This window comes from Balaenoptera acutorostrata, chromosome 13 (genome assembly GCF_949987535.1).
Source record: "Balaenoptera acutorostrata chromosome 13, mBalAcu1.1, whole genome shotgun sequence".
Classification (NCBI taxonomy): domain Eukaryota; kingdom Metazoa; phylum Chordata; class Mammalia; order Artiodactyla; family Balaenopteridae; genus Balaenoptera; species Balaenoptera acutorostrata.
The window spans coordinates 22,887,175-22,912,898 of NC_080076.1; the positions used below are offsets into that span (position 1 = coordinate 22,887,175).

The window sequence follows — 25,724 nt, forward strand, 5'->3', positions numbered from 1 at the left end:
AACCTTTTCTCCAGAAGAAAAGAAAGACAAGAGAGAGGCTCTCCTACAATTCTCTGGTATGGTGAAGACACCACCATGTTTACTAGCCCTTGCTGGTGAGCAGCATGGGACAGCTGCCATATGAAATCCAAACACCTATCATGTCAAACATAATCACTACTCTGATTTTAGATAAGTTTCAGAGGGCAATTGATTTCAATTGAGAAAACACTCTCTGAAGGCCAAGCACCTCAAAGGTGTGTCAGGAGCTGAGAATACAAAAACTTATCTCTGTTTGAAAGTGGCTCACTAGCAGTAGTGAAAATCAGAAAAGTAAACAGTTGGTTTTAACGCAATGCACTTAGTGCTGCAACAGAACAAAGCACCAGAACCAAAGAGCATCTCAGATCCAATTCAACTTTTTGACTCAATCTACGTTTTAGCCCCTAAACCCAACCTGCTGAAGGATGAGGTCCAGGAAACACTTCATGGGCACATGGTGCCTGAACTATGGAAAAAGAGGATGATTTACAAAACTGAACTGTGAGGTGGGCAGTGTTGTGAGGTGGACACTATATTGATTATTGTTACTTCTCCCAGTCCTCAGATTTGGGAATTTAGTGTACCCTTTTGTCCTCCCAAGTTTGGAATCAATGGAGAAATAAGACACAGGAGATGGGCAGATGCAGATCACAATGCCATCCACATTACTGATAAAGCTGATTAAACAAGGTGGCTTTGTATTTGTGACCGAAGTTGGCTTCCTACTGGAAAGCCTACTCACTTCCTACAGGAAGAAAGGAATTAAGGTGTGAAGGGAAACTGGGAGTGATCCTTCCATATTCTCCCTGCTGGAACATAAAGGCACGGTGCATGCTCCAAAAGTGTTTGTTGAGTGAATGGAATGTGTGTAAACATTTTGTCTGTTGAGCTTTCTGAGAAGCGAGGATGGCCATATTTTCTAGAGAACAGCTGCTCTGGTAGAGCAGGTATTGCTGTCATTCCTTGCTGGGAGGAATCAAAGGCAAGATGTTGTTCTGTAGGAGCTGCCATCAGTCAGAGAAAAGCACTACATTTCTGCCTACTAATTAGTGGTCCTATTTCAAATGACCAGCTGTCTTGGTCTCGCTTCTATGTGGCAGTGTCAGCAGTTTTGGGCTCAAAGTCCCTCTCAGTTTTCTTCGGTGCTATAACTTTATAACTGTCTCCATCTCTTTTCTCCTCTTCCTTCTTTCCTCCTCTTCTCCTTTCTTTCTTTCCTTATTTCTATATATCTCTCAGGCCACTGTTTTCCTTGCCTGTTCAGTGTGCCAGACATGGGCTATAACTTGCATAACCATAGGTTTGACATGACCCTCCCCATCGTTCCACATACCATGTGACCTGAAAGAAAATTATGATGCATTTTAGTGGAGAACTAATGCCACTGTTTTATCCAATGAGATGTTCCTCAGCACAAAATCCCTCATGCCATCTCTTTTTACCTAAGTATTCAAATGTATAGCGCTCTACATGGGACAAGACATCTTCTCCAATTTCTTCATGGCAATCACCTTGTGCTCTGAAGCATGAGATTCAGTTACCCATATCATTATCTTGGCCCGCATGGCTACAACTGTCATTAATGATCATAGAATTACCTACTTCTTTGATATAAATTCGGTCACAGTTATGCAGTTCCAATCACACATCAACCAAGTACATTAAAATATATTTTCCCAGCTTCTAGGGAATAAATGTCCCTTAACAAAATTTGCATTCCATTTAAGACAAATTTAAAAAAAAAAAAAAGAAAAGAAAAAGAAAAAAAACACTTGTGAAATGGAAATGACTGAACAGCCTAGCTATTACCCAAATTAGGAAAATGCTTCAAAGAGGAAATAAGGTGACTCTAAATAAATGATATGTTTATTTTCTTTACTGTGTATTTGATCTAGGTCTCTATTTGAGGTGATATGTGTGTGTTATTTTTAAGAGACTTTTCTGAACTAGCCATGGATCTTTGCATTAACAGGTGGGAACACTGCCTTGAGGCAGAGGTCACAAGACGCATCACAATTAAGCCAGCACAGCAAGGACGGAATCTTGCCTACTGGTGTGATAGTGAAATTGCCTGTGAGGAGCCTGTGAAGTCTTTAAACCTCAGAAAAGGAAGCTTCCTACTGAAATCTCTTAAAAATCAATGTTACTTTGTACTCACTCTCCATGACATTCTGGAACTGCACAAGACAGTGATAGCACATACATTTTAAATTTTAGAAATCAAACTTTTAATCATTTCATTTTTCAGTATACATTTCTGAAAGATAAGGATTCTTTTTTTCCTTTTCTTTTTTAACATGACCACAATATCATTATCACACAGAATAAAATTAACAAAAATGTGTTAATATCAAATATCTTGTAAAAGATTTAAATTTCTAATTGTGTGTTAAATATCAATTCTTGATTAATGTTTGATTAAAACAGGATCCAAAAATGACCTAGTCACTGACTAATATGATTTTTCAATCTCTTCATATTTTAAACCAACTGCATAGAGGTTTAATTTACCATAACATTTACTCATTGCAAATGTATGTTGATGACTTTAGCAACTTTACATTGTCTCTTTTACTCTATAGGTTTCCCCTCCATCTCTGTTTCCTTTCATTTGTTGTAGAAACAGGGTCATTTGTTCCACAGATTCCCAGATTTTATCTTATTGAGTTCATCTCTCTGTATAGTTTTATATGTTTCTGTTTTTCATTGTTAGTTTTTAATTTACCATTTATATTTTTATAAATTTAGTTTTATAAATTTTATTAAAATAATTTTATAGTTTTTAGTAAATTCATTATTTACCATAAATTGATAGTTGGCATCATTGGTATGAAGTACTACCTTTAGCTACACTATTCATAGATGGTGATGCATATTTCATCCGGATGCATCCTCTTGTGATGTCAGCAGTGGTTGATGAATGCCTGCCTCTATTAATCCATTAGTGGTTGGAAAATGGTAATATTCTAAATCTATCATTTCTCCTTCACTTATTAGCTGAAAAACTGTCATAAAAAAAGTACTATTCCCCAACTCATTATTTAGTTACCCACTGGTACAGTTTATATAGGAAAGCCAGGATAAAATGCTTGATTTATTTTATTTACCAGTTTTCGAAGTAATGAGTTAGCTTCCAAGCACTGTCCAATAGTGAACAGTATTTTTTATTGATGTAATTTGTAGATTTTAAAATACTTGACATGTTTTAATCCTTTGAGTTTATCGTCATCGTTTCTCAAATTGCCCAGCCACCTGGCCAGTGGTATCCTCTTCATATTAGTTCCTGAGTCCTTATGATCCAACCTGAAATAAGATATTCCTTATCCAAACCTGGAACTGGCCATGAGAATCTCGACATGAGATAAGCATAATGATGTTCCAAAATCTTGAGGATCTGCAATGTGATTTGCCTGCAAAAGCCTTCCAAAGGCATCCCTATGTGACACTTCAAGGATTATATATCCAGGAGGAAGGACAGCTCACATTGCCTGCTGGACCTATTACAGAGTTTTCTTTCTCTTTCTTGTCTGAACCCAACTGAAAACTTGTAGCTTTTCAGCTTACTCTGTACATGGTTGTAGTAGCATACCACAATGAGACCTATGTTTCCTCCAGAATGCAAAGAGGCCCATCAATTGCTACGGATATTTCTTAGTGGTAGGAAGCACCAGAGGCAGCAACTTGCCCTTCACTTTGAAAAGGATATCCCAACAGCCTCAGATCAAAGAAACTTCACTGAGGTATGTGGTAGACAAAATAACGGCTTCCCCAAGATGTCCACATCCTAATGCTCCAAACCTGTGAGTATGTTCACATGTCAAAAAGGACTGCAAGTGTGATTAAAGTAAGGACCTTGAGATAATTACACAGTATTATCCTCGTGGATTCAATATAATCACAAGGGTTCTTATAAGAGGGAGACAGAGGGTTCAAGTCAGAGATGATGTGACAATGAAAGCAAAGGTCAGAGAGAGATGGAGGCAGAGAGCTTTAAAGATGCTGTGCTGTGGGTGCTGACGCTGGAGAAAGGGGGCAGTAACTACACGCATCTTCTGAAGCTGGAAAAGGCAAAGAAACAGACGCTCCACTAGAGTATTCAAAAGGAGCACAGTCCTCACAGCACCTGTAATCAAGGTGCACGGACTTCCAGCGCAGTGAGATAATAAACCTGTTTTGGTTTTAGCCCCCTAAGTTTGTGGTAATGTATTACAATGGCAATGAGAAACTAATATTAGGTGACAATGAATTTGGTGGTGGGGGGGGTTATTTTCCACCTCCTAAATGTCTAAATCAAATAACTAGAGATTTTGTTTCTTCCCGTTCATCAGATCCACGTATCACGATATAATCAATGTAAAGGAAGAGTGTGATGCCTGGTGGACTGGAATTGAGGCAAGTCGTGGTCGCCTAGATTATGACAGGATTTGAGAGTTGATAGAGCCCCGAGTTAAAACAGTAAAGGTGTATTGCTGACCCTTCCAGCTGAAAGAAGACTATCCCTAAAGGTCTTTACTAATGGGTATGGGTGAAAGAGCATTTGCCAGATAAAGAGCTGCATACCAGGGCTTCCCTGGTGGCGCAGTGGTTGAGAATCTGCCTGCTAATGCAGGGGACACGGGTTCGAGCCCTGGTCTGGGAAGATCCCACATGCCACGGAGCAGCTGGGCCCGTGAGCCACAACTACTGAGCCTGCGCGTCTGGAGCCTGTGCCCCGCAACGGGAGGGGCCGCGATAGTGAAAGGCCCGCGCACCGCGATGAAGAGCGGTCCCCGCACCGCGATGAAGAGTGGCCCCCACTTGCCGTAACCAGAGAAAGCCCTCGCACGAACCGAAGACCCAACACAGCCAAAAATAAATAATAAATAAATAAATAAAGTAGCTATAAAGAGTATAAAAAAAAAAAAAAAAAAAAGAGCTGCATACCAGATGACATGGGATGTATCCATTTGCCCAGCAATGAAACCACATCTGGACCAACAGGTGCAATTGGGCTCATCATCTAATTAAGTTTACAATAGTCTCCTGTCACTCTTCAAGATCCATCTGTTTTCATCACAGGCCAGAAAGGTTAATTGAACAGAGTTGTATTATAACAAGGACCTACTGTATAGCACAGGGAACTATACTCAACATTTTGTAATAACCTATAAGGGAAAAGAATCTGAAAAAGAATATATATATGTATAACTGAATCACTGTGCTGTACACCTCAAACTAACGCGACATGGTAAATCAACTACACTGCAATTTAAAAACATAAAGTTGTATTAGGTATCACCACTCCTGCATCTCTTAAGCCCTTGTTGGTGACAATATTCTGCAATTCCCTTAGGAATGTGGTAATGTTATTATTATTAAACTATTTTGGTAGGGAGAGGGAATTTTAATGGCCTCCACTTGCCCTTTGCTACCTGTATTAGTTTTCCAAATGCGGCGTAACAAATGACCACAAATTTATTGGCTTAAAACACCACTCATTTATTAGCTTGCAGTTCTGTAGGTCAGAAGTCTAACACAAGATGGGTGGCTTCTCTGCTCAAGCTGAAATCAACGTGTTGAAGTGCATTCTCGTGTTAATTGCAAGATCCTCTTCCAAGCTCCTTCCTATTACTGGCAGGAATTCAGAGACTCTCCACCAAAGAACTCTTTAAAAATACCTCTCCTCACAACTGTTTTTATCACAGCCTTGGTGAAGGAATTGTCTTCTGGACCCTCTCGGGGAACATGGTTGGGGGGTGGATAAGCAGATCTTACTGGAGAAATGTACTCCAGCATTCAGCTCTCCCTAAGCTTTTGGATTTCATCCTCTACAATATACCAGGAAGTTTTGGCATTTCTACTTGATTTCATTTTCAGTTTGACATTTCAACTTCATAGGAGATCAAACAACCGACTTTTAAAGAGACTCACAGTAGCTCAAAGTAACATACTGAATCCAGAATTACCGTTTAGTAAGCCATCCAAACTCAACAGTTTATTCCTTCCACTCTCCCCCAAAACACTTAGGATCCATTCCTAATTTTCCCCCAGGTTACTTTCAGTATAAAGCGGCAAAACCGGGGCTTCCCTGGTGGCACAGTGGTTGAGAATCTGCCTGCCAATGCAGGGGACACGGGTTCGAGCCCTGGTCTGGGAAGATCCCACATGCCGCGGAGCAACTAGGCCTGTGAGCCACAACTACTGAGCCTGCGCGTCTGGAGCCTGTGCTCCGCAACAAGAGAGGCCGCGATAGTGAGAGGCCCGCGCACTGTGATGAAGAGTGGCCCCCACTTGCCACAACTAGAGAAAGCCCTTGCACATAAACGAAGACCCAACACAGTCATAAATAAATAAAAATAAATTTTAAAAGTTGTGTTATATAAAAAAAAAAAAAAAAAGCGGCAAAACCTTGCAATTCTTTACATTGCACGTCCTCATAGGTCATACTGTGTGCCTTACCCTCTCAGGCAGTGTCTGGACTTGCATTTGGTTACAGGCCTAGAAGCAATGGAAGGTTTATGTATTGGGATTGAGAAGGAACAGTAGTCCCCGGCAAGGAACATATCTTCGAGGCCCATTTCAGGTTCTTCAGCCAAGAGGATGTTAACCTCCTCTGCCAGGAAGAGAAGACAGAAAGCCTGCTTCTGCTGGTAAAAGAGGCTCGGTAAAATTTAGGGGTCCAATATCCCCAGATTTATTGGAATGTGCATATATGAATCCAGTTTCCGGAATACCATTCCTTCCAAACAAATGCCTTAATTGTAACATAAGAGACTCTGTGACACTGGTAATTCAACTGCTGTAATTCAGCCCCACGCAGGTTTAGACCTTGGATTTAACACTGAGAAATCTCAGCCATGAGGCTACAGGAGATAAGGGTTTCCTTCGGGGTGGTCTTAGAGCTTCCTGGTTTCTTCCCAGACATTGAAATGGAAATTTAAAAGCCCTGAGCTCATAATTTTCTTCCCCTAAGTTCTCTACCACACTTAAAAGCAACCAGCTAACCCCATTATAGTCCTTACTTTCACTAAAGTTATTCCATGCCAGATTCCTGGTCACTCAAAGGCTTGCTTCTACAGGCACCTGATTATCACATGCTGTCGGATGAACAAGATGAATTAGCAGAGGAACAATAACACGTGTAAGCTACCCCAGCTCATGCACCACTGACCTTCAGAGCAGACATGGCTGCTGCTTCACTTCTGCCTCCCAAAACTCATGTCAGTTTCTCCCGTTCCTAAGCTGGAACCATATGAAGAAGAAAATTCGTGGAAATTCAGTTCCCCCTTAGCCAAGATGACAAAACCACTACTTAAAGCCCCTTCCTGTGCCAGCCAGTGAGCTACATCTTGAAGATGAAAAGCTGAATGCCCCATTAGCTCTGGAGGAGATGATTCTGCGTAAAATGTGGTTGACAGACATAAAAAAAAAAAATAGAAGATACATTCTAATACGATGTAGTCTGTGGGAGGATAAAGAAAAAACACTAGCACTTTCTCCCTCACCCAATCTAACACAAAATGAATCAACGAGAGTATTCACTGATTCATTGAACCCAAAGAACTCTAGGCTACATTCCAGGTTTTGGAATGTTGTCTTCTGAAGATTCTCCTTTTGCAATATTTTTTCCACATTCCATGTTTTGGAACGTCGTCTTCTGAAGATTCTCCTTTTGCAATATTTTTTCCACCTGTTTTTCTTGGGTTCCCATTGCTGCCCCCTTATAATTAACATCTATTATCAATACTTTATTTATGGACAGTTATGTGTCCACCTGACCGGTATGCTGTCCTCAGTCTCCCACTGTGATCCATCTGACATATCTCAGCAGATTGTTTTACTCTCATCTTGTCATTTTTCTGCTCAAAACCCATTAATAACCTACTCTCCAATCCCCATTCCCCATCTCCAGGAAAATGTCCTCACTCCATGTAGGGCCCTTTCCAACTTTTGTTTCATAACTAAACTGTATTAAAAAATCATCGCTTTGATAGGTGGTAAAGAGACAGATCTAGCTAAGAGTAGCAAAGACTATACAAAAGACAGAATTTTGGCTCTGCAGGAAGAGTCTGACTAGCTCCGCAAGTCTAACAGTGCATAGGTCAGATTTTGCAGTTGTTGATCACACTGCAAGTGATCAAGTGTATTGTATAAGCTGAAGCAGGTCAGAGTTTGTGTCCATAGAATTTCACTAATACGAAGAGTGAAGGAAGCAAAACAGCTCTAAAAAGGCAAAGTCCAAAGTTCAGGAGGTCAGATTGTCAAAGATAATTGCACTGAAGTGCAGACACTGAGCTAAAGCCTATTTTTTCTCCTCTACACTTGACACAGCCTGATAGGGGGTAGCCAGCCCTGCTCACACAATTACCACAGCCGGAACGGAGGTAAGGATCTGAGGGCGAGGGGCACGACCAGGATGACCACGGGGCTCAGTCTGCATGGGGCATTCACATCCGGTCAGTAGCCCTGCCACGCTCAAAAGTGGCCAAATTTGGAAAATAAATTATACGTTCCTTTTACACTTAGATAATACCTCAGCTCCCACAAGACTGAACTAGTTTTGTTTATCTTACTTTCAAATTTTGACTTACATGAACTTGAATTTCTCTTCCTAATTTTCTTTTTCTTTCTGGTGATTAACACCTTTAACGTGCCAATTGACATTACAGCCCCTCATTATGTTCTGTAATGTTGCTACCCCGGGTTTTATTTTGTTGCCAGTTGCAAGACCTTGTGGAAGTTACTTAACCTATCTGTGTATCAGTTTCCTAATCTTTTAAGTGGACATAATAGGTATCTACAACATGGATTTGTTATGAAAATTAAGAGAGGTTAATACATGTAAAGTGTTCAGATTAGTGCCCTGAACCTAACATATGCTAAATAAATGTTTGACTTCATCAGTAGCAAGGACACCGACGATCTCTCTCTTTACCTGAACTCACATAGCACCCTCATGTGGCACTTCAATTGTTCGTTAAATCTTTATTTGTGGCTATTTTGGTTTTTAATTTAATTCTAGTCCTTAATAACAGGGACTATGTCTTATTTTTGTATTCTCTAAGAACCCACCACAACGCCTTGTAAAGAGTAAGAGCTCAGTAAATAAAGATGATTTACTTTAAGATCATCTTTCAAAAATAATTTGCCATTTTTAAGTAGAGCCCACAAGTAAAACAAGAACGTTATTTCCGGTGTGGGATTGCATCTCAAGGCCTCCATCTTGAGAATAAATTCCTTACAGATTGGGACAATGGGTGTAGATGTGAAAGCGATTTTTGAGCCTTGAACTAACTCCTAGGAAACCAGATGAAAGCAGGGGATTTTGTTTTTTAAATGAAATATTTAAATAAAAGTTGTTTGTTGATTTTTGTCTATTTCTCTTAAATTTGGTTTATCTCTTTAGATAATTAAATATTTTACCTGGTAGTTTCCAGGTAATAAAAATTTAGCCATCACTTCATTCAATGTCCAGAAATTGGTACCAGTCTTAGCACTGTGCTAGGATAGTCATAGGATTAAAAACACAAAAGATAATTTCCCTTTCTTGAGAGACTTACAATCTGAAGAAAATAATTTTAAAATACAGTTTATATATCTAAATTTTAGCAATAAAGCTGTAAAAATATGGACATAAAAATAGGAGTCAAAGTATACACAGTCATAGTTCTAAGGATATTACAGATAAATGAAAAGCTACTATTTTATTTTCTGCACTATCCAATTTACTTCTAATTGCATACCTATTCCATAATTATTTTTTATCTTTCGAATCAAAGTACAAACTTATCAAGGACAAAAAATAGATATTCTCCCTTTCATTTCCAAAGAAGAGCAAACCTTAGTCAGTCAGCATTAGAAGTTAGTTTAAAAATCACTACACTGAGAATAAAGTCAAGATTCTTCATAGTGTTTTTAAATGTTACTGCTAAAATCAACACTTAGAACAACTTTCCCTGTGCTTGAAGAAAGGGGAGAACAGGTGCTGTTTCCTTAGTTCAGGAGCATCTGATTGTTTTTATACTTCTTGAGTTAATAAGAAGTGAACTTATAATCACTTGATTCAACATTACAAGTTTGATGTAAACTCAAATTTGATTTCCTGTAACACACATTTGACAAGTTAACATATTCCCTACGATAAATAGGAAAACACGCATCACAGTCTCAAAGTTAAAGGTTATATAACCATGTCTCACTGTAGTTAAAATAGATTCTACAGAACTTCCACGAGAAGGAGGCTATTTAAATCCACATATGTCACTTTTCTTCCCCATAAAACACTGCTAAAACTATAGTAAAGAGGTAGATACTTAAGACACAAACCCCTAGAAAGCTAAATTCTAGGCCAGCAATGGAAAGAGCCAATCAATAACCAACCCGATTTACTTCCTCCAGAAATAGTGGTACCCACTACCTCTGAAGGTTAGGAGGGAGTTAAAGGGTGTTTACAGAGCAACTACATCATTAGATCCCTTCATCAGTGGGGAATTATATCTCTCAACACCAACAGAACACTAGATGTTTAATTTCTGAAGAAGATAAACAGAGGGGCTCTCACAGGGCATGTTAGACCCAGCTGAGAGACTGTAATAAAAATGGGATAGGAGACAGAGAGGAAAGATTAAGAAATTCTTCACACCTAAATTTCAAAAGCTGCATTTAGAATGGGAGTCAAGGTTGATTTTGAAGAAAATGTTATCTATTTCAGAATGTTTGCTCCTAGGATTTTAAAACCAGTGCATAAAATTAGCCACCCAACATCACTGTTAAAAGGTAGAAGTTAGAGGGTATTTTTACAAAAGCTACAAGTTCAGATATTTGTAACCTCAACAGTAGCCAAGGACTCAATTGCACATCTCTCCCACTTTCCCCAACACATCTTCCAGGTGCAACAAACACCCACCCACACCAGGGCGCCAAAGGTGAAAAAGCTGAGAGATGGAGAAGAAAAGATACTACAATGAAGGAAAAAATCATTTTAAAAAGTACATGCTATTAACAAAAACAGAAACTGTCCTAACTAAAATTTAATGATTTAATGAGGCTAGGGTTTTTAAATATATATTTCAAATAATTTAATCACACCATGTATTCTATGACCAAATGGAACAGAATTAGAAATCAATAATAAAAGGAAATTAGAGAAATTCACAAACATATGCATATGAAGCAATATACTCCTAAAGGGATCAAGGAAGACATCGCAAAGGAAATCAGAAAATACCTGGAGACAAATAAAAACAAAACTCAACAAACCCAAACATAATGGGATGCAGCTAAAGAAGTGTGGAGGAAAACTGATACCTATAAATGCCTATATTTATTTTATTTTTAATTTTTATTAGTTTAAGGTGTAAAACAGAGCAATTCGATATTTTTAGACATTATGAAATGATCACCTCAATAAGCCCAGTTACCATCCCATCGCCATACAAAGCTGTTATAATATTACTATGTCCCCTATGTATACATAACATTCCTGTGACTTATCTACTGTAATAGCTGGAAGTTTATACCTCCTCATCTGCTTCACCTATTTTGTCCATCCCTCCACCCCACCTTCCCTGCCTCTACAAACTATCAGTTTGTCCTCTGTATCTATGAGCCTGTTTTGTTTCTTCACTTGTTTTGTTTTTGAGATTCCACATACAAGTGAAATCATACAGTATTTGTTTTTCTGTGAATTATTTCACTTAACATACTACCCTTCAGATCCATCCATGTTGCTGTAAGTGGCAAGATTTTACTATTTTTATGGCTGGGTAATATGCCACTGTATATATCCATTCATCAACAAACAGACATGTACCCAGGCTTCAAACTATACTACAAGGCTACAGTAATCAAAGCAGTATGACACTGGCACAAAAACAGAAACATAGATCAATAGAACATAATAGAGAATCCAGAAATAAACCCACACACATATGGTCAATTAATCTACAACAAAGGAGGAAAGAATATTCAATGGGGAAATTCAGTAAATGGTTTTGGGAAAAATGGACAGCTATATGCAGAAGAATGAAACTGTACCACTTTCTTACACCACGTATAAAATTAAACTCAAAATAGATTTAAGACAGGAATGTAAGACCTGAAACAACAAAAATCTTGGAAAACAACATAGGCAGTAACCTCTTTGACAACAGCCTTAGCAATATATTTTTGGATCTGTCACCTTGGGCAAAGCAAAGAAAGCAAAAATATACAAATGGGACTACATCAAGCTAAAAAGCTTTTGCACAGCAAAGGAAATTACCAACAAAATGAAAAGGTAGCCTACTGAATGGGTTAAAATATTTGCAAATGGTATATCTGGCAAGGGATTGATATCCAAAATATATAAAGAATTCATACAATTCAATATAAAAAAGCAAATAACCCAATTTAAAAATGGACAGAGGACCTGAAACAGACACTTTTCCAAAAAAGACATACAGATAGCCAACAGGTACATGTAAAGGTGCTCAATATCACAAATCATCAGGGGAATGCAAGTCAAAACCAGAAGGAGCTATCGTCTCACACCTGTCAGAATGATTATTGTCAAAGAGACAAGAAGCAACAAGTTTTGGTGAAAATATGGAGAAAAGGAAACTCTCATGCACTGTTGGTGGGAATGTAAATTAGTGCAGCCACTATGGAAAAAAGCATTGAGATTCCTCAAAATACTAAAAATAGAACTACCATACAATCCAGCAATCCCAATTCTGAATATTTATCTGAAGAAAATGAAAACACTAATTTGAAAAGATACATGCACACCTATGTTCATTACAGCACTATTTACAATAGCCAAGATGTGGAGGGTATCATTTTCTTAATAGCTCATCCTTTGGTGCTTCTCTTCAAAGAACCTAAGTATTAGTTTGGAAGAGAGTTTTCATACAACTCTTCAAATTATCTTTGTTTAGCCTTGAACTTACTGAATCTTTTCCACCAAAACTCAAGAACCTGAGGAATAAAGGGAAGGGGTGGCAATCACACAGGGAAAATAACTTCCAGGAGCCCATCTGAATGGGAGAGTTTGCTCCTTACTCAAGGGTCATTTGGTGGCATGGAGAAGAAAGGAAACTGCTGATGTGAGACCTTTTAGTGGTTCAGATGCTGCCCTACCCCACTGTGTCAACGTCTTAAAGTGCTGCCCTGGACAGAGTAGGGGAGAAATACTCTTCACTTTAATTTTGGTGCTTTGAAACAATCCCCTTTCATGGAGCCAGTAGGATTTTACATCCCACATACCTGTCTTGACTTATTATAGAACTCAAGAACAACAGTAAAATATGGTCTCAGTAAGGAATCTGCTCAAGATGTATAAGAAGGCAATGTTTCTTATTTTGTACTCTTTGGGTGAAATTGAGTCACTGAACAAACTTTGAAGAGCACAGAGCTTTAATATACAGGGAAACTCAGATCTATCCTAAAAATTGGGGATTATTTTATCTGCAGATTGATGATTGATTATTTGGAAAAAGATGGAAGAATCTTTTCCCCAGATTCTACCTCGTCTTTGCAAATACTAAGGTACATGGCGAGTTCCTTGAGTAGTAATTCTGCATTACTCTTAATAATCAAACAGCTGGAAGGAAATTTAAAGGTCAACTATTCTGATCACTCATGTAACATATAATAACTACACAGCATTCCTGACACACAGCCATAACTCTGCTGAAAATTATTCACGAACAGGAAACTTACTATCTCAAAAAGCCATTCAGTCCATGTTTGGGCACTCCAATAGTTAGAACAGACTTTCCGGACTTTCTCAGCATAATATCCATTTAATACCAAAGGCAGTACTTCTAAGGAACAGATAGCTAAATGTGACTACCTTTAAAAATAATAATAAATCTAGCAAAAATATCCTTGCATCTGTAAGGATAGGCTAGATTATGCTGCAGTAATAAACAACCCCCAAATCTTAGGAGTTCAATACAACAAAGGTTTATTTTGTTTACACGTTTTGCAAGTAGGAGGTACCACTCATCTTTGTCACTTGGGGATGCAGGCTGACATTGTCTCCATCTCTGCCATCATCACATGCTGCCATGATCAACGCAGAAGAGGAAGTTGCACAGTGGCTGCTGAAGCATTTATTTGCCCACAAGTAACATAATGGCTATTGCTCACGTTAAAGTGAGTCATATGACTGTGCTTAACTTCAAAGAGGGTAGGAAGGTGCAGAGAGCTCAAAATGTTTGGGGAGCAAAACTGATCATTACTTTTCTGGGTAAAAAGCGAAATATTACAGATAACGTTAAATGACAGAGGACTAATTAGGTAAAACTACTCAAAATACACATGTCACAAAGATTTGCTATCTTTTACGTATGGAAAACTTTTAGAACTCAGTAAAAAAAAAAAAAAGAGAAAGAGTGTTAATTCCAATATATGAATGAATAAAGGGCCTGGAAAGAGAGGACTGAAAAGCAGAGAGAGAATATTTTAACAGATACGGCCAAATGCTCAACCTCACTGGTAATGGAAGACTGATACAGTACTTGTAAAAAAAAAAAAAAGCTAATATTTTATTGAATAACTGCAGTGTGTCAGGCACTGTACTTACAATTTATACACATTATCTGAATATTTCCCCAACCTTGCTACAAGGTGAGTACCATTTATTAATCCACTTTAGAGATGAGGCTTAGATCTAATAAATAAACTTCCTGGGGTCATGCAGCTTGCAATTATGGAGTTGCATTTCAAATCCAGGTGTGTCTGACTCCATGATATGTACTAACCCCTAAGTCATATTTAAATATGAATGAAAATTATAATTTTTAAAAGTTACAATGCCAGCATTGAAAAAAGAATGAAATCTGATGGATAGTGTAGGTACAAATTCTGAAAATCTTTCCAGAGAATATTTAAATTGTAAAAAAAGATTCCCTGTGCATACTCTTGAGTCATCAATTCTACTTGTAATCAAATAGATCACTTAAAATATAAGGAAATAATCATAGTTGGGAGCAAAGACACACTGTTTGAGGGCCAATTCTGAAAGCAGGAGCAACAGAGTTCCCGTCCTTATGGCACTTTCAATCCTGCAGTAATAATGAAAATATCAAAGTCACTCTCCTCATTCAGAAAAGCTCAGGCACGGAAAGTACCCACTAAACCACATCTGTGCTATCCATTGTGTCCAAACTAGATTCCCTGCACAAAATATCTAATAAACTCATTTGGTTTTCTTGTGTGATTTGCTCCCACTTTTTTGTCAATTCTACTATGTAAATGTTTCACCACTGCCCAGATTCCACCAACATTTACTGAGCGCACTGTGTAAAGTACTGGGGAAAACTAGATAAACAGATAAACCACAGCTCCTCTTTTCAAAGTGTTTAGCCTAGTGGAGATTTTCCACACAATATGGTAAAATGCTCTGATATTACATATTACCTGGGGTACAAAGAGACAGGGAAGGCATCTACCCCATCCTCAAGCAGTGAAGGAAGACTTCCTGGAGGAAGAGGTGAATGATTTATTAGAGGTAATTTAATTGAGGTAAGGATAGGTTTGAGTTAGCCAGGTGAGAAAGGTTAACAGTCATTCAGGCCAGGGAAGCAGAATAAACAAAGCCATAGAGGCATGAAATGGCATCACAGGGGTTCACTGTGCCAAACTTTTGTGGTCTTATCTGTGGGTGTGACTTTGAAACTCCTGGTGCTAAACTCTGGAGGAGAAATAAAATAGGAAAACTTGCACCTTGTTATCTCTAGCCTGTTAGTAAGACTGTCATTCAATGAAAGATTAAAAAATTGTGACTCATGACTGTTTTTTCTTGTCGCCACTCGCCTTAAATTCAATACAACACCACGCATATTGATTTGGGATTTGAACGTGCTATATATTTAAAGAAAAGGGCAGGCGGAAAATGTGAGGTGATAAATCAAAAGCTACCAGAACCTCTGAACTTAACCGGCAAAAACAGGAGGTCCCTTTTAAATGCGAATGTTGTTTACTGATATGACAAATGGGCTTTAAGTTCCATTCCTCTGAGCATTCTTTTTATTATGACTATTAAACGATGGTTTCAAATGTGCCGCATTACTTCCCACTGAGACTCATTCCAGGGGTATGGAGGTGAAAGGCTGCCCAGCCTGGGAGAACTTTGCTGGATTTTCTCTAATATGCAGTGTCCGCTGAAAGCACTGTTGACTCATCAAGAGCCTATCCTTTGTAAGAAGGAGAGCATTGACCTTAAGGAACCAGAAGAAACATGAATTTTAAAAAGGTACCCAAGACAATTACAAACTGGGATCATGAAGAAACTGTACACGTGGGATTAATATGACATAGTGAAAACCATTCTCCAATTTCACAGGTATCTTTGTGGAATCATATAGCCGTTTATATAAAAATTATAGGAGAATACAGCCAGATATTTACAGTTACTTAAAATTTTAATTTTGAGACAATTGCATATTCCTACGCAGCTGGAAAAAGTGAAGCAGCTCTTTTGCCCCTTTTCCCCTTTGCCCATTTCTGTTCCCCTCTAACCTTAAAAGAACTTAATTATAGGAATGAGATCACTAAGCAATTGAAACTAACTTGGACTTTTGCTCTCCTGAAGGCACACCATGCCTTGTCTAACCTATTGATTCTTTTCCTAGATAAAAAGAAGTAAGAATGAGGAATTAAGTGGTTAAAAACTGACTAGCTCTCCATCCCCCAACATCCCCCTCAGGCAGATCACGCAGGCAAGATAACATCTGAAGGAAGTCAGCCAGTCTGCACTCAATGGAGAATGATGCAGAAGCCAACCTCCCGCCTCCATGATTCACTGAGATTCTCCCCCCCTCATGTTTCCCTTTAGAAACTGTCATGGCTGAGCAGAATTTTTGGAGTTGGTCTCTGGACACGAGGCCACCATGTCCTGAGATTGCTGGATTTTCTTATTAAAGCACCTTTCCTTTCTACTGACACTTGCCTCTCAAATGACTGGCTTATGAGCAGCGAGTGGCCGAACCTGGGTTTGGTTACAAAAGTAGTATAGAGAGATACCATGCCCCCTTTACCCTGATGCTCCCAATGATGACATCTTCCGAATCTCTAGTACAATGTCACAACCAGGATACTGACGCTAATGCAGTCAAGATACAGAACATTTCCATCACAAGAAAGATTCCTCAACTCGCCCTTTTATAGCCACACCCACTTCCCTCACATTCCCCTCTACACTCTACTCCCCCACTCCTCCACTGTCTTTAATCTCTGGCAACCACTGATCTGCCCTCCGTTTCAGTAATTTTGCCATTTCAAGAAAGTTATATAAAGGGAATCATACCTGGTACAATTCTTTGGGATTGACTTTTGGCCCAAGCATGATTCTCTGGAGATCCAGCCAAGTTGCTGTGTGTATCAATAGGGTGTTGCTTTTTACTGCTGAGAAGTATTTCATGGTATGGATGTACCACAGTTTGTTTAATCGTTCATCAACTGAAAGACAGGTTGTTACCAGATTCTGGCTATTACCAAAAAAGCTATGAAAACTTTTATCAGTTTTTTGTGTAAACATAAGTTTTCTATTTCTCTTGAATAAATATCCAGGAGTGCAATTGCTGGATCATACAGTAGTTGGATGTTTAGTTTTTTAAGAAACCGTCAAATTGTCCTCCAGAGTGGCTATACTGTTACATTCCTCCCAGTAATGTATGAACGACGCAGTTTTTCTACATCCCTGTTAGCATTTGGTGTTATCACTAACTTTTATTAAAGTAACTCTAATAGTAAGTAGTTATGTCTTATTATGGCTTTAAGTTGCATTTACCTGATGGACAATAATGTTAAATATATTTTCTTGTGCTTTTTTGTCATGTGTACATCCTCTTTGGAGAAATGTCTCTTCAAGTCTATTGCCCATCTTCTAACTGAATTATTTGTTTTTACTATTGAGGTTTAAGAGTCCTTTATATATTCTACATACTCATCTTGGATAGTGGTTAGCAAATATTTTTAGCTTCTTTTCAGCCTTTTAACAGCATATTTCATAGAGCAAAAGTTGTTAATTTGATCAAGTCCAATACACCAATTTTTCTTTTTATGGGTAGTTCCACTGGTGTCAAGTCTAAGGACTCCTTGCTTCATCCTAGATACTAAGGATTTTCTATATTTTTGAAAAGAACTCTTACATAGTTTTACATTTTATATGATACATTTATGATACACCTTGGTTTCAATTTTTATAAGGTACAATGTTGAAGCTTTATGATTGTTTTCTTGCTTATGGGGTGTCCAGTTGCTCTAGTACCATTTGTTGAAAAGGCTATCCTTCCCCTCTTGAATTGCTTTTGCAAATTTGTCAAAATTAGTTGGGCTTATTTGTCTTCGTCTATTTTTAAACTCTTCTGTTTCACTGATTTACTTGTCTATCCCTCTTCCAAGTAGCTTTGATCACTAAGCTATTATTAATTGAGTAGACATTCTTTCCCCTTTATTCTTCTTTCTTAAAACTGTTTTAGCCATTCTAGTTCCTTACCTTCCCATTTAAATTTCATGGTTTTTTTCTACATACCCCCCCCAAAATCTTGTTAGGATTTTAAAAGAAAGTGTATTAAACCTGTATATCAATTTGGGAAGAACTGGAACCTTTACTATGTTGAATTTTCCAATCTATCAACATGGAATGTCTCTCCATTTATTTAGCTCTTTGCTTTCTTTCATCACCCTGAGGCTCTCCTGGTTTCTGATGCTGAGGCAGATAATACTGAATCTTAATTTCAGGACTTACACCACAATAATGTCCAGGGTTTTTAGTTGTATTTCATATGAGAATAGGGAAGAAAAACATCTACTTCATGTTCCTGGAAGTGGTCTTTATAACTTAACCATACAATTGCTAAAGAAGTTTTAACCTCTGCACTAGTATGCCACAGAGCACCGTGATATAGCCCAACTGTTCTCTCCCTCTAAGCAAATGATATTGTTGTCCATATTTAGCAAATATTTAACTCTTGTTTATAGTATAATTCACTCCTTTGCGACAGTGCTAAGTCACCACCTACTTACCCCTCTAATATTTTTCCATTTTTCCCCCAAACCACTGGAAACTTTATTACAAAGAACTAGAGTGGCTTGCCTCATTTTGCAGTCTGCCCACTGCAGAACTACAAATACTTGGGGAACAAGAAGCTGATTAAATATCAATCTTAAATGAAGTAAAACAACTTTGGAATCTCAAAGGGAAAAGAACATTTAATTTACCAACCAACCAACAAGAAAATCTACTTACAATTTTACAGAATCCCTCAGTTTCTCAAAAAGCGAGGTCGTATTAATAACAGCACACTGGATTAAAGACTAACAGTTAATCAGCATAAAGCAAATATATAATGGTAACATTTTTGGTTGAAGAGAGCTATTAATTGATGCCAAAATTATTTTCAGGTGCTATTTAAGAGTCAATTTAAGCTGAATCTGCTAGAAGATATGGATTTTTCCTATTTATTTCTCTATTTATTTACTTAGTAAAATTGGTATTAACAAGGGAACAACTTTATTTTGACATGCAAAGTAACATATTCTCCTTCTAGCGTATGATGATGATATAAAACCCCAAAGAATAAAATGTTCAAGGCTAAACTACATTAACAAGAGCATTATTAATCCTGGAAATTAAAAAACCTGGATCTACAAATAATAAGTAGTCAAATTTAATACTTTTAATTTCATAAATGTTAAGCTGTTCCTCGAGAAAAATATGGGAGCAAAAAAAGGAAGGGAGGGAAAGAGAGCAAGAACAGAGGGGAAATACTGGCTGTAGGAATTACCTAGTCTACAGGCAGATTTAAATGCAGCTGTTTCTGAGTGCCAGGAAACAAGCACTATCCTGGCAGGAAGCATGTGCTCAACATATGTTTTCTGACTACGGGCAAGTTGAAAAAAAAAAGTAGTTTTGCCTCCTCTTCTCTGAATTGTCTTTCTTCTGAGGTCTGATGAATTTCAGGGAAAATAACGTTGTCACTTTTAAGGTATTTTGAGATTTCCTCCAATTCTTGATTTTAACATTATATTTTCTTCTCTCTTTTTTTAAGAATCCCAAAGCTTTCCTTACCTGGTTCAATATGAGAATACCTACAGTACCTTATCTTCTGTCAAAGTAGGAAGCCTTGACTGAGTGGACAGTAGCACCCTGAATAGTGGGTTTAGGGTGCTACTGGGTAACTGCATGTCATGTTTACTATAACCATGAGATAAATATGACAGGTATAAGCCATCCATAATTTACAATGGGGACAGAAGCAGAGGGAGGTTAAAATGCCAAAAGGAGTACAAACAACTGAATATAGACCAAACTCTAGCCTCTTGACTCCCTACCTAGAGTTTTCTCCCTCTAGATTCTTATTTCTTTAACCAAGAGAGGAGAGAGGGGACTCCTGGAAAGGTCATAAGGATTCTGACAGGCATCCTGGAATCCACACATATAAGTATTAATCACCGTCTGAAGACCTAATAAACATCTCGCATGTGTATGTACAGCCATTTTCATACACACACCCACACACACACATGTGCATTTTCAATTACCTAAATATAAGTTCACTTTAAGATGTTACTGAATACCTATCACTTATGTATATTCCAAGGTGTTGGGAAGGAAGAAAATTTCCTTTACTCTTCTAGATTCTTCTGGCTGGTCTAAGAATCAAATTGACATGAGACAGCTTAACAGGGAAAAAAAATCAAACAAAAGTTTAACAACATATATACATGAGAAAGACCCAGGAAAACTAAGTAACTGGCCAATCTGGCCGAAGCCCTCACCTTAAATACCATCCTCAGCTGAAGACAAAAGAGGATGCTGAGGACGAGGAGTCAGTTATGGGAGGAAAAGCCCAGTAAACAAGGGTAAGGTTGGGGCTTCCCTGGTGGTGCAGTGGTTGATAGTCTGCCTGCCAATGCAGGGGATACGGGGTCGAGCCCTGGTCTGGGAAGATCCCACATGCCGCGGAGCAACTAGGCCCGTGAGCCACAACTACTGAGCCTGCACGTCTGGAGCCTGTGCTCCACAACAAGAGAGGCCGCGATAGTGAGAGGTCCGCGCACCGCGATGAAGAGTGGCCCCCGCTCGCCGCAACTAGCGGAAGCCCTAGCACAGAAACGAAGACCCAACACAGCCATAAATAAATAAATAAAATTAAAAAAAACAAACAAACAAGGGTAAGGTTGTTATATAAATTTAAGGGTAAGGTTGTTATATAAATTTAAGTCCGTGTTTTCTCCACTGATAAGAGTTTCTAGAGATTTGGTCATTCTCCTCTTCCAGGTACCAAGAGGGAGACACCCTTACAAGTGGAGATTTCCCTTACAAATATAAATGTTTCTTACAAAAGGGTAACTCCTACTTGGTGTTCAGTTTTTCCCATGTATGCTGTATCTTAGAAAACAAGCAGTTTCAAATAATTAATATGCCAAAGAGACACATTGTAGGGTGGTAAATTCTGCTCCCCTACAAAGGCAATACGAACTAAAAGGCACTGGAAATCTTAAATGAATACATTTTTTTAGTGTCAAAGAGGGTCTCTAAACTTAAAAAGCAAGGGAACCCATGTTGCAATAATTTTCTGTAAAGCAATAATTTTCTGTAAATAAAGGTGCTCACAAATTAGCACCTGGAAGCGGGAGCAGAATGCTGAGATCTGGTGAGGGAAACCTAGTCAACATTCTGCTTCCAGTGATATCCTATGTACTATATCCAGTGAAAAGAAAGGATAGACAGGGAAAGGATTCTACAGCTCTCCTCTACGCTAGTTCCAAAAAAGGCGACGAGGCAAGGAGTTCTCCTGGTTTGTACTCAGTTTACCAACGCCCAGAATATGTTGGTGGATTAAGTGTCTTTTCCTTTACAAATCTGTTTTACAGAAAGAATAATGGGCTGCAAACTATACCCAGCAGGAACAGAAAATCAGCCATAAGACCGGCAATAACAATAATGCTACATTTAAGCAAGGTACCCCCATAAAACCCCAGAAACACAGGGACAATTCTAAATGACCCATTAATATTTTCGCTCTACCACACAGCACATTTCTCCTGTGCTTAAAACATGTTTGAACATTAACAACGACAGCTGCATCTTAAATTTAGTGGCATCATTTAATTTTAGGTGTGCGCATTAGTAGAGGATTCAAGCTACCCTGTCTCAAGTGAATAACTGGAGAAAAAAAAAAAAAAAAGGAGAAAGGGGGCTCCTGCCTGGGCTTTGTGTTCACAGCAATTAGTTTTAACTGTCTGGAATCTGACTTTAAATAATTTTATAGCTTGGGCGAGATCTCTGCCATTTACCATGTGTGCCCTTCCTATTTTTATGGAAACCAGGACCTCATTCTGAGGCTCTTGCCTGTCAGGGCTGCAGGTGAAGGCCAGCTGGGGCCAGCGGCACTTTGTGTGAATATTAGCATCTGAAGAGGGTTTCTGGAGGCCTTGTGTCTTTGGGGACGTAATGCTCTAGTCAGATGCAATAGCCTTGCCTCTAAGTTGCCTTGCCCGCAAATACAAATCCTTAGGAAATGAGCAGTCTGGGCCTGGTGGATGTACTTGTCTTCAGAAAAGGGTCTGGGCGAGGTTTTAGGGTAAGGGGGAATGAGAGGGAAAACGGGGGCAAGGCAGGATGTCAGAGGCTGTGTGCTCTGGCAGAGTGACCAAAGTTCATTAACAATTATCTCCACAGCTGTGTGTACAAGATTTCATATATGACACATGCTGCCCTTGATTAATGGGTGTAACAGTATCTCTGTGATGGGAAATGCTGGCCTGTGGAAAATCATAGCATATCACAGTCTGCCAAAAAGATACTTGTGAAAATCTTTCCTGCGTCAAATATTAATGCAGACTACACACAGAGAAATCGAAGACTAATTAAGTCCTGCACTAAAGCAAAGAGAGTTAATCCAGTTTCCAGTATCCTGAAACCTGTAATCCTTACGAAGGCAAATCTTCCAGGAAGAACACCAAAAATGACACACGTGAAAAATCTTCAGATCCAGGGGAAGCTTTTTATAGGAAGAAAAAGGTTAGCAGGCTTGTATTTCCACCCACCCACTAAAACAAAGAGGTGTTTCTTGACCTTTATTCCTACCACCTACCTGAAAATCACACCCAATCTATTTAAGACTCTACCTAATTGAAGTCTTAGGGTCACAAATAAATCATTAGCACATTCCAATTAATTGAAAATAAGAAGTCTGCATTTGGCAGATTCAAACAGAGTTATAAAACCAAAACTTCTATTTCTGTAAGGAACTTTAGTGGTCATAAAAACGATTTCTCCCTATCTTGCAGGATAAAACTGAGGGCTAACATGTGGAAGCAATTGGAAAATGCCCAGATTCGATGGGGACTGAATGCCAGGTGATACTTGAATAGAAAAGGGAAGAAGGTGACCTAGTATGTTTTGAGTACTATACAAGTTTAGCATTTTTGCCTTCTTAATTAATATCTTTAAAAATCAAAAATATATAGCATACAGAGTTTAAACAAGTATAAGCTGAAGAACCTTGACTAGTCCACTCATCTTTGGAAGCTCTCACTCTGACACTCCCTGATGACACCCTTCTCTTATTTTGTGTTACGGAAGAAGGGGCAAGGAACTCTTCTGAATTTTATTTTCATCCTTCCTCTGTTTTTATTTGGAGTTTTATCACTTACATGTTCTCCAATTAACAGGCATGATTTCATACTATATGTATTAACAATTTGTTTTTTTCACTGCTTTTGAGATTTATCATGTTTATGTTAATTCACACTGCTACATTAGTTTTCACTGCTGTATAATATTCAAGTGTATAACAATGCCATACTTTATCTATCCTCCTACTCTGTGAATAAATGAAACCTAGCTATTTGGGCCGAGAGCTAGGATGACCTGAGACAACATAACATTAGTTGTTTGCTCCAGAAGAGCCTCGTGCAGAAAGATAAGACTACAACCTGAGAAAAAGCTTCACTGCTATGGTCAGGAAATTCTTGCAATTCACCTTATCCAGGCAAATAATTTGCATATTTGGAAAAACACCTCTTTTAAAAGTACAAGAGTCTGATCATCTGGACACAGGGTGAGCTTATCAGAACAAAGGCATTTAAAAAAATTACTCTATTAACCCCAAAGGCAAGAAAATAGGGGAGGAGGATCCAAGCAAAGATGGGACAAATAGAAAACGACTAGCAGGATGGTAGACTTAAATCCAACCCTGTCGCTAATAACATTACATGTAAATTGTCTAAACGTAAAAAACAGAGACGGTCAAACAAGGTAAAAAGCAAGAACTAATCGTCATCCACAAAATACCAACTTTTAATATAAAGAATAAATAAGTTAACAGTAAAAGGATGGAAAAAGATATAGCATGAAAACACCAGTCAAAAGAAAGCTGTCTAAATTAACATCAGACGCAATTCTCTGGTTCCTTTCTGGTTTAAGGGTACATCTGAAGAAGCCAGGAAGAAAAAAGGAGTCGTTTGTAAGGACGATGCAGCTCTGCAACAGCAGCACTGCAGGGCCCACACACTCACCATGACAAGGAGGAGGACACAGAGGCCTCAGGCTACGGAACCCAGAACGTTCGACTGGGCCGGGATGCCGTCCAGGACTTCGACTGCTGCGGCCTCACTCTGCAGCCCTGCCCCGACCTCACCATCACACCAGACGGCTTCCTGGATGAGTGAAGCAATCCTGGAGTACATTTTGCACCAAAAGGAGAAGAACGCCCAGCAGGTGAAGGCCGGCCAGAAGCAGCTGGGCAACCTGCGGCGCGAGGAGCACGAAGAGCGGCAGTGGCCGGGGTGAAAGACCAGGTGCGGGGCTTCCTGGAGCGGGTGGCCATCGTGAGCTGGCCCCTCAACCCCTTCACGCCCAGGGCTGCCTCGGGGAATCGCCCAAATGATGCCTGACCCCGGGGCAAGCGCAGCCCTGCAAGCAAGGACAAGGGCAAAGTTCTACCCAGTTTCTGTCACTGACCCCGGAGTCCAAGGCCACCACGCTGGATAAGCTGTCGTGTACAGTGACCTGCCCCACATCGCAGCCGCTGCTGTGCACAACGGCCCTGACGCGCCTGCGCGCTTCACGCCGCTGGGAGGCTGTGTGGACCACGTGGTGCTCGCCACGCACCGTGACCAGGACAACCCAACAACGCCACGCCTGCGCAGTCCTGCAGCCCTCCAGGTACCGCGGTCACCTTTGAGTGCAGTGGAGAAGCTGATTCAGAAGGACGTGATGGACGCCGTGAGCAGGAGGAAGCTCACTAACCAGATATGCTGGCTGCAGCGGGACGCCACCGGCTTTGCAAGATGAGAAATCAAATCGCCGCCAGCGATGTAGGCCTGAGTGTGCTGGAGACCAAATAAATGGGCCGAGACGACAGGGAGAAAACCTCTGGAACCAGATTGCCCGAGTACAAACCCTGGTTCGCTGCTAACTAGCTTGAGTAAATTACCTTAACCCTGAGGGGGGGGGGGGGGGGCGGGGGCGGGGGCGGGGGCGGGGGCGGGGCGCCAGGAGGGATTGGTTCCAGGACCCCTATAACCAAAATCCACCTGAAGATGCTTGAGTCCCTTATTTAGAGTGGCGAAATATTTGCATATAACGTACACACATCCTCCCATACACTTTAAATCATCTCTAAATTACTTATAATATGTAATACAATGTAAATACTATGTAAATAGTTGTCTGTGCTCTGTGAATTCAAGTTTTGCTTTCTGGAATTTTCTGGATTTTGGGG

At 39.4% G+C, this 25,724-nt stretch overlaps 1 pseudogene; it reads left to right on the forward strand.

Annotated features, from left to right (window-relative positions):
* The first annotated feature begins 334 nt into the window (after positions 1 to 334).
* Positions 335 to 25,294, forward strand: LOC103020499 (nitric oxide synthase-interacting protein-like; annotated as a pseudogene).
* The last annotated feature ends 430 nt before the right edge of the window (positions 25,295 to 25,724 follow it).